Source organism: Hyla sarda, chromosome 1 (assembly GCF_029499605.1).
Source record: "Hyla sarda isolate aHylSar1 chromosome 1, aHylSar1.hap1, whole genome shotgun sequence".
NCBI lineage: Eukaryota > Metazoa > Chordata > Amphibia > Anura > Hylidae > Hyla > Hyla sarda.
Genome location: NC_079189.1, coordinates 434,482,759 through 434,492,620, shown reverse-complemented (window position 1 = coordinate 434,492,620; position 9,862 = coordinate 434,482,759).

Here is a 9,862-nt window from a genome sequence, read left to right as displayed (position 1 = left end):
TTGTCAAATTTCTTGGGACACTTGCGACTCACATGCAACGCCTGGTAGAACCGGACATAATTGTTGACCAAACTGAGCAACCTAGACAAGGGGGGGGGTATCCTTCCAGGTCATTGCCACCACCTTACGAGCACAAAAGAGAAGGAACTGGATCAATAAGTATCTATGGGAACCAGAAACAACGCCATTAATAACTCCCAGCATGCACACCATAGGCATATGCAGAAAAGGAAATTCTAAGTTGTCCGCCAAAAACCTCACCACATCCCTCCAAAAGGGAGCAATAACAGGACAATACCAAACAGCATAGAGAATTACCTACTTCAGAAGAACAACTAAAGAAAAGATCAGAAGGGGAGACGCCTATACGTTTCAATTTTTCAGAAGTGTAATACAAGCGGAGTATGTATCGAGATTGAATCAGCATATCCCTACAACTAACCACGGTAGAACAAAATATGTACCTTCAACTGATAATCATACAATTCTGGGATATCAACATCCACTGATGAAATGCTTCCAAAAAGGGGCTAGGACCCAGTGACTGAAGGAGAGCATAGGACCAAGGGGTTTTGGAAAGGTCCATGGTGCCCAGGAGAAGCTTCACCTCAGAAAAAACAGGAGTGATCATCAGGGAGCCAAACTCTGCTTGAACCGCATGCCTAAGCTGTAGATACATATAAAAGGCATTTTTAGGGATGCCATAGCGTTCCCGCATGTCCGAAAAAGGATAAAACAGCCTAATCCTCTCCAAACAGGTGAATCACAAATTTACCTCCCAAAGCTAGCTCCCTGTATTCTGTGCAGGTGAGAAAGATGACCATCCCCCCACAAGGGTGCTCTAGGAAAGCGCTCCAGCCAAGGCCATAGCCGAATTTAAAAGATCCAGGTCGATCCATCATGCTGCATAGACCAGTTGGGAGGCAAGAAAATAGTTACACATGTCAGGGGCGGCCAAACTGCAATGATGTTTAGGAGCCTGCAGAAGGGCCTGACGAAGTCTGGAAGGCTTACCCTGCCGATAGAAGGATCTCAGAGTACCACAAAGTTTACCAAAGAATCTCCTAGGCGAGATGAGGGGAGACAAGTGGAAAAGATAAAGGAATTTGGGAAGATAAATCATAAGGGAAGAGAGTACCAGGCACTCAACCGTTCCTTAGTGGTACTCCATAGAGATTCCAGATTCAGAATAAGATAGTCCGCAAGTGATGGACTACCTGCAGACCCGCTGGAAGAGTGAGGGGGAAGAGCAACCCCAGCCAAGAGTGAGGACTTGACCCGCAGGCCTGATATCGCACCAAACCGGTCAAAAGGTCAATGAGAGAAAGAAGAGAACCCTCTGCATCTGCCAGATATACTAACGTGTTGTCTGCATAAAGGGAAACCTTTTCTACAATAGAACCCCTAGGGATACCAAAGATAGAAGGGTCCTTATGGATGACTGCTAGAGGCTCTACCGCAAGTGCAAAAAGGAAAGGAGACCGTGGACAACCCTGTCTTGTCCCTCGACCTAAAGGGAAGGGTTGAGAGATGTCTAAATTAGTGTGAATGTGGGCCCGAGCCAATATCTTAACATCAACATGAAGGAGGGAGATGGGTCTGTAAGAATCAGGCAATAGAGGGTCCTTTCCAGGCTTGAGGAGCACAACAATCAGCGCTTCCCTCATAGAATCCAGAAGAGAGTCCCCAATGGCCACAGAGTGGAATAGTTTAAGGAATATAGGGGCCAGCCTCTCCTCGTTCATCCTATTCCAATCACCTACCATCCTGCTCCACTTCCTCTACTGAAAAGGGGGCAGCTAACATCTCAGCCTGCGCTCAACAAAGTCTGGGAAGGGATAACTCCTAGATGGAGCTGAATAGAGAGAAAAACCAGAGAACTATGCCTGTTTCTAATACAAGGGATGGAGGCAACTTTACGACTTGCTCTCTTCAAATAAGCCAGAAGCTTCTCCTTTTCATCCCTAAACTCAAAAAGGGCCACTTCCCTGTCTGCCAGCCGCAACTGGGCCATATCCCTCTGGACAACAAAAAGAGACCTCTGAGCCTTAGCCCATGCCCGCTCATTATCAGGGGAGGGGTCTCTAATATAGGCCTCCTCTAAAGCACCCACTTCTATCTGCAACCCCCTCTCCATAGCCGATCTAATCTTCCTCTGGCCTGCCACTCCCGCAATAAAGGCTTCCTGTATCGTGGTCTTGTAAGCATCCCATTGAACTAAGGGGTCAGGCTGTGAAGCATTATGCTCCCAATGAACCGTATGGGCAACCCCCATAGCCTCAGCAACAGTCTCAGCTCGTAACCAACCCGGGTGCATGCGCCAGAGACTGGAAGGGGGACAAGGGCCTAATTTAAGAACAATAACTATAGCAGAATGGTCTGAGATCCCCCTAGTGGTATAAGAAGCATCCCTTACTGCCGGTAGAAGATCCTCCGACGCCAAGGCAGTATCTATGCGAGAAAAGGACCTATGGGCCGCAGAGTAAAAGGTAGATGCAGTCGGGTAATTCAATCTCCAGAGATCAGTCAGGCCCAATGCTATCCACCAAGTAGGAAACGAGGTGGAGCCGGGGTCAGCAGCAGTGATGCGATTGAGCTGAGGAGCAGGAGGCACGTTAATGTCACCTATAAAGAGGACAGGATCAGAGGGAAAAGATAATTTGTTAGTAATCAACTTCAACACAGAGACCTGAAAGGGAGGAGGAATATAAACGGAGACCAGGACAAAACTAAAAGATTCAAGAGAACAATGTAGAATCACAAATCACAAGTGATCACAAGCTGCCTGAGAAACAACCAGTGGCAAAAACTTAGCTACTAAAACAAAAACCCCACTAGCATAATTAAAGGAAGAGGCATGGTAACCTTGCGCTATCCAAGCTCTCTTTAGAGCAAGAAACTTCTGTCCAGTTACGTGGGTTTCCTGTAGACAAATAACATGAGACTGATGTTTTACAAAATCCAAACAAAGAGCCCTCTTAAATTTGGAGTTAAGCCCCCGGACGTTCCAGCTAACAACTTTTAACGTCCCCAGTGCTAGAGATAACTAGGGACAAAAACAGGAGACCACAGTAGGACTAGGGCGGAGGAAGAGGGAGCACGGCTACTACGCACACCACTAGCAACCAACACAAAGACAGACAGGGCACAAACGAAAAACACAAAAACAGCAATAATAGCATAAACAAAACATTCCCCAAACTTCCCTGTCTAACACTAAATGGGACATGAGAAATTCTATGCCCTAACAGTGCAAACCTATACCCTAAATACAACTAGTAAAGAGTGTTAAAAGAATGCATAACTAAGGTAAGAAACACTAATAATAACAGAACCCCCCACCTTAAACCGTGTAGTGGCCGGTAACTAAGAAGGCTACCCCGGAGAATCCTTATGCAGGAACCTAGGGAGACCTTAAAATGACCACTCTATATCCCTAACCACTAACTAAATAAATGGGTGTGAGGACAGCCAAAGGAGGACAGTTCAGTGCAGAGGGGAGCCTCAGTCGGGGAAGTGAAGAATTTGGTGGAAGCTCCTTCCACCACTCTCAACTGAGCAGGATACAGCATCGAGTAACGGTAGCTTCGAGCGGACCTCAGTAAATTGAACCCGCTGCTGTCAAAGCTCCACAGAGAAGTCAGGATAGAAGGAGACTCTGCTCCCATTGTAGATGACCTCTTCCTTGAGTCTCACATCACGAAGAACAGCATCCCGATCCTTAAAGTGAAGAAGTTTCACCAGGAAAGGATGCGGAGGACCACCAAGAGGAGGGGGTCTAGCTGGGACTCTGTGGGCCCTTTCAACTGAGAAATAGGGGGAGAAAGTGTCCACCAGGAGGATCTCTTTCAGCCACGTTTCCAAGAACAACACAGGGTCAGTCCCCTAGACCTCGGGAAGGCCTACAACACGAATGTTATTGTGCCTCAAACGGTTCTCAAGGTCATCCATTCGGCCCAAAACCCCTGTAACCTGGTGTTGCTCTGATAAAGGGTGGACATTATCCTCAACTGTGGACACCCTGCGCTCCACCTAATCAGCGTGTTGACGTAGCTTCTGGGTTTCATACTCTAGAATAACAAATTCCTGCTGCAATCCATCCACTTTGGACACCATGATTGACTGACAGGAGGTAAAGGCGGACAAAAGTTTAGAGAACCGGTGATCGATAGTAGCAACATCATAAGAAGGTCTTTCATGAGACTGTCTCTGTGGGGGAGTTGGCGAGCCCTCAAACAGTGAAACAGGTGGATCAGGAGAATCTCCCCTAGGACGGTCCAGAGGCCTGGCTCAGCACTTTAGCCGCATGCATAGAGACTTTGGTAGCAAGTGGGGTCTGAGCACCTTGGTCCCGCTGAGACGGACCGCAGGTGTGAGATTGTCCTTCATCAGAGGAGGCATTCTCATCAGAGGTCTGCCGGGAAGCCTCAGCATGCAATTTGGACTTCTTGTTTCTACTGCTACTGAGCGGACATCCCATAGTAAGACAGGGCCAAACAGAGAGTAGTTAGAAAGCACAAAGGAACACAGTCCAGGAGAGGCAAAATACTTCAGAATATATAGCAGCCCTTAAGAGTGCGGGGTGGGGGAAAGCACCACAGGTCCCAGCAGATCCACATGTCATGTGCATAGGTACTCACAGTCAGACCAAGGCAAAAGGCAGTACACAGCTCCACAGGAATGATGCAGCAGGAGTCCACACACAAGCACCCCCGAGTGCCCCTGGGCCAGGTTCCAGCAAACTGATAAGGAGGCAGCACTCTCCTCGTTGCAGGTACAAAAGTGCAGCAGAGAGCCAAGTCCCAAGAAGGCTCAGGAGCAGGGATTAGGGCTCCGTACCCTGCAGTAGCAGAGCCACGGAGCTCTAAGAAGGTCAGTAGCAGGGCGCCACTTCAGGAGCCGTGGGCGCCCAGGGCAATGGGGTAGCCACGCCCACGAAGCCCGTAATGGCGGCACCCCCCGCTCACAAAGGACCGCTGCACTCCCAGCCCAGGGACCACAGGACTTAGCGCTTCCTTCACCGATACCTCCGCAGAGCCCAGATCCACTGCAGATGACGAGTGGGGGACTGCCACCATCAGCCAGGACACAGGAAGCAGTGCTCGTCACTCCCACAGCAGGAGGCCGCACCGCCATAGCCCCGCTCTCCACACGGCCTCTCCCCAGGACTCCTCCACAGGTCACCGGACGTCCAGGGCACACAGGACTACCAATAAGGTGAGTACCGGCTCTCAGGATGAGCTCATAGACAAGGTTAAATGTGCCAGGCAGCGGGAGCTCCGCAGCGTGCGACTGCTTTGCTCGGCATCCAGGCCACGCCCCAGGATTAGATTAAAAGGGGTAATCCAGTGAAAAACTTTTCTGTCTGACCCCAGTGCTCTCTGCTGACACCTCCTGTCCATGTCAGGAACTGTCCAGAATAGGAGAGGTTTGCTATGGGGATTTCCTTGTACTTTGGACAGTTCCTGACATGGACAGAGGTGCCAGCAGAGAGCACTGTGGTCTGACAGAAAAGAACAACCCAACTTCCTCTGTAGTATACAGCAGCTGATAAGTACTGAAAGATTTTTTAATAGAAGTAATTTACAAATCTGTTTAACTTTCTGGAAACAGTTGATTTAAAAAAATGTTTGTCACCGGAGTACCCCTTTAAGCAAACTTACAGTAAATTGGTTTGTGATGAATCTTATTGCTCGGCTGTTGATGACTTTAGTCTGCATAAATTAGTTTGGCTTTCCAAGTGTGGTTGCCTGGAAAAGTCTGGGATGAAAGGCATAGGTCTCCACCTTTTCCAGGCAATTAGAGCACTTGGAAAGCTGAACTAATTTATGCAGACTTAAAAGGGTTACTCCGCTACCCAGCATCCAGAACTTTGAGTTCCGAATGCTGTGTGCGGGCTTCCATGTCCATGCCCGCTCCCTCGTAACGTCATGTGCCATCATGTGATGTCACGTCCCACCCCCTCAATGCAAGTCTATGGGAGGGGGTGTGATGGCCGTTGTGCCCCCTTCCCATAGACTTTCATTGAGGGGGCGGGCGTGAACACGGAAGCCCGCACACAGCTCAACGTTCCGGATGCTGGCGAGCAGAGTAACCATTTAAGCAATCAACAGCCGAGCCACGACATTTGTTACGAACCAAGATCATTGATCAGCATAGTTTGGTCACAATTAAAAATCCATAACAATAACACAATAATAATGAAAGTTTTGATACAAGGATATCAATCATACCTAATAGAAGATATGTATTAGAGATAAGTATCTTTTCTAGGAGTAAAAGTCATTTTAGAATAACTCAGCTCCAATGGTGTATTCACAGGCAGCAGATTTGTTGCAGAAATTTATACAACGGCTTAAAATCTGTTCGTGACAAAAATTTCTTATTAATGCAGAAACAATTCGTCCAATAACCCCTTGTTGGTATGAGGAATATAAATAACTCTTTACTAGAAGTCTTTGAGCCATTTGTGTCCAGGTAAGGAGTGTAAGTCGTGGCCCATGCATACACTCCTTAGCAGGACACAAATGGCTTAAAGACTTCTAGTAAAGAGTTATTTATATTCATTATACCAATACAAGGGGTTAGTGTCCTTGTATTGTGTTACTCCATTTAGACTGTAAGCTCTTGAAGACAGGGATCTATCTTCTTGTTGGTTCATCTGTTTTGATTAAAAGCTCAGAATTCTCTTGGTCATCCACATCCAGCACACAAAAGGTTACTCCACTTATACCATAGAAGTAAAGTAACATCTGCTGTGAGCACATTTCTGCTTAAAGGGGTAATCCGCACCCCTAGACATCTTATCCCCTATCCAAAGGAGAGGGGATAAGATGTCAGATCACCAGGGTCCCGCTGCTGGGGGCCCCCGGGATCTCGGCTGCTGCACCCACCTGTACGGCTTTCACCTCAAACCGGCAACGCTGGAGGCTTCGGTGACAGACCACAATGGCAGACGATCGTGATGTCACGACTCCGCCCCGTGTGACGTCACGCCCCGCCCCCTCAATGTAAGTCTATGGGAGGTCCGTCACGCCCCGGCGATCTGACATCTTATCCCCTATCCTTTGGATAGGGGATAAGATGTCTAGGGGTGCGGAGTACCCCTTTAATAGGAGTACTCTTCAAGGCTATTCAGCTGTTTACTGTAATGTGTGAACTTAGATTGCAGAAAGCTACTTTCTGTCTACATAAATAAATAAATAGTGGCATACCTGGTATAGTGTTGCACCTATCCCCCTCTCACCTCCATTGAGGTGATTGGCACATTTTGAAGAACCAAGCTGATTAAAAAATGAACCAGGATGAGAAAAAAAAAAAAAAGCGTTCTCTATCCAGTTGCTTAACCCCTTAAGGACTCAGCCCATTTGGGCCTTAAAGACAATTTTATTTTTGTGTTTTCGTTTTTTACTCCTCGCCTTCTAAAAATCATAACTCTCTTATATTTTCATCCACAGACCAGTATGAGGACTTGTTTTTTGCGCAACCATTTGTCCTTTGTCATGACATCACTCATTTTACCATAAAATGTATGACGCAACAAAAAATAACTATTTGTGTGGGAAAATTGATAAGAAAACCGCAATTTAGCGAATTTTGGAAGGTTTTGTTTTCATGCTGTACACATTACAGTAAAACAATGTTTTCTTTATTCTGTGGGTCAATACGATTAAAATGATAACCATGATTACATATTTTTCTATTATACAGCTTAAAAAAACTTTTAAACCAAATTAGTGCTTTAAAATCCCTCTAATTTGCTGACTTATAACGTTTTCATTTTTTCGTATAAGCGGCAGTATGAGGGCTCATTTTTTTGCGCCGTGATCTGTACTTTTTTTTGATACCACATTTGCATATATAAAACTTTTAATACATTTTTTGATCATTTTTATTTGGAATAAAATGTTAAAGCAGCAATTTTGGACTTTTTTTTTTTTACGTTCACGACTAGAGATGAGCGAACTTACAGTGAATTCGATTCATCACGAACTTCTCGGCTCGGCAGTTGATGACTTTTCCTGCATAAATTAGTTCAGCTTTCAGGTGCTCCGGTGGGCTGAAAAAGGTGGATGCATTCCTAGGAAACAGTCTCCTAGGACTGTATCCACCTTTTCCAGCCCACGGGAGCACCTGAAAGCTGAGCTCATTTATGCAGGATAAGTCATCAACTGCCGAGCCGAGAAGTTCGTGACAAATAGAATTTACTGTAAGCTCGCTCATCTCTATTCACGACGTTCATCATATGGGATAATTAACATTATATTTTAATAGTTTGTATGTTTACGCACGTGGCAATACCAAATGTTTATAAAAATATATTTTTACACTTTTTGGGGGTAAAACGGGGAAAAACTGACAATTTACATTTTTATTGGGGAGGGGAATTTTCACATTTTTTTTACTTTTATTTTTTACTTTTATTATTACACTTTAATAGTCCCCATAGGGTACTATTTATAGCAATCATTCGATTGCTAATACTGTTCAATGCTATGCATAGGACATAGCACTGATCAGTGTTATCTGTCATCTTCTGCTCTGGTCTGCTCTATCGCAGACCAGAGCAGAAGACCCATGGAAGGCAGCAGAGGCAGGTGAGGGAACCTCCATCTGCTGTTCTGGATGATAGGATCGCATCTGCTGTTCTGTATTGATCACGGCATCTGAGGGGTTAATAGCAGACATCCGCACGATTACCGGCAGGTCCCTGGCTGCTATCAGCAGCCGGGACCTGCCGCGCATGACCCGAGCATCACTCCGATGCTCGTTGTTATGTATAGCTGTCACGCCTCCTCCCATAGGCTTGCATTGAGGGGGGCGGAGCCTTGACGTCACAACGCTCCAGCCCCGTGATCGACAGTAATCAGACCCGGAGCGAACACTCTCCGGGGACTGATTTTAACGGGGTGCGGCGTGCAAGATCACGGGGGTCCCCAGCGATCAGGCATCTTATCCCCCTAGCCTTTGGATAGTGGATAAGATGTCTAAGCACCGGAGTACCCCTTTAAGTACCACCTCACCCGGACGTACATTTACGTCCTGCGTCATTAAGGTTTAAAGGTTGTTTTAGAAGCTTGAAGGAAATCTAGGAAATTTTCTTCAAAGGGTATGAGGGCCCCCTCTTTGCAGCTGCTTCTGCAGGTGATCGGGAAGTCAGAAACAAGTCGAGCCAGCTATTTTACTTTAATGGGAGATGTGTCAACAGCAGAACACTGGGAGGAAACTTTTTGTATATAGTGTGTACACTACAAGGATGGGCACGAACTGATAAAATCAATTCTACAACTTAAATAAAGAAGCTATGGAAAGTGGTAAACTCCGAATTGTTTTCTTTGGTGGTCCAGCACACAGAAGGTTATTTCATTCTCATCTTAGAACACTGTACAAAAGTAGCAAAATTTGCTTTAGAGCAGTGCTTCTCAATTATTTTCTGTCATGCGCCCCCCCCCCCCCCCCCCCTAGGAAGAAGAAAACATTTTGCGCCCCCGCGCGACTGTACATAGTATAATTTGTCTATAAAATTGTTATAAGTACACCTCTGCATAACACTGTATCCTTATTAACGTATATGGGGCTCTGTACACTGACAACAAGCGGGGCTCTGTACACTGACAACAAGCGGGGCTCTGTACACTGACAACAAGCGGGGCTCTGTACATGGAGGACAAGCAGGGCCTGTACGAGAGAGAGCAGGGCGGCAGGCGCACTGCTCAGTGGCACAGTGAACTCCGACATGGTGGGCTGCTGCGCTTAGACGTGAGGTCACGTCACCCCGTTGACGTGACCTCACGTCTGAACGTAGCAGTGTGCCACGCCGGAGTTCAAAGCGCCTCTCCCAGGCAGCCACACTGACAACCCA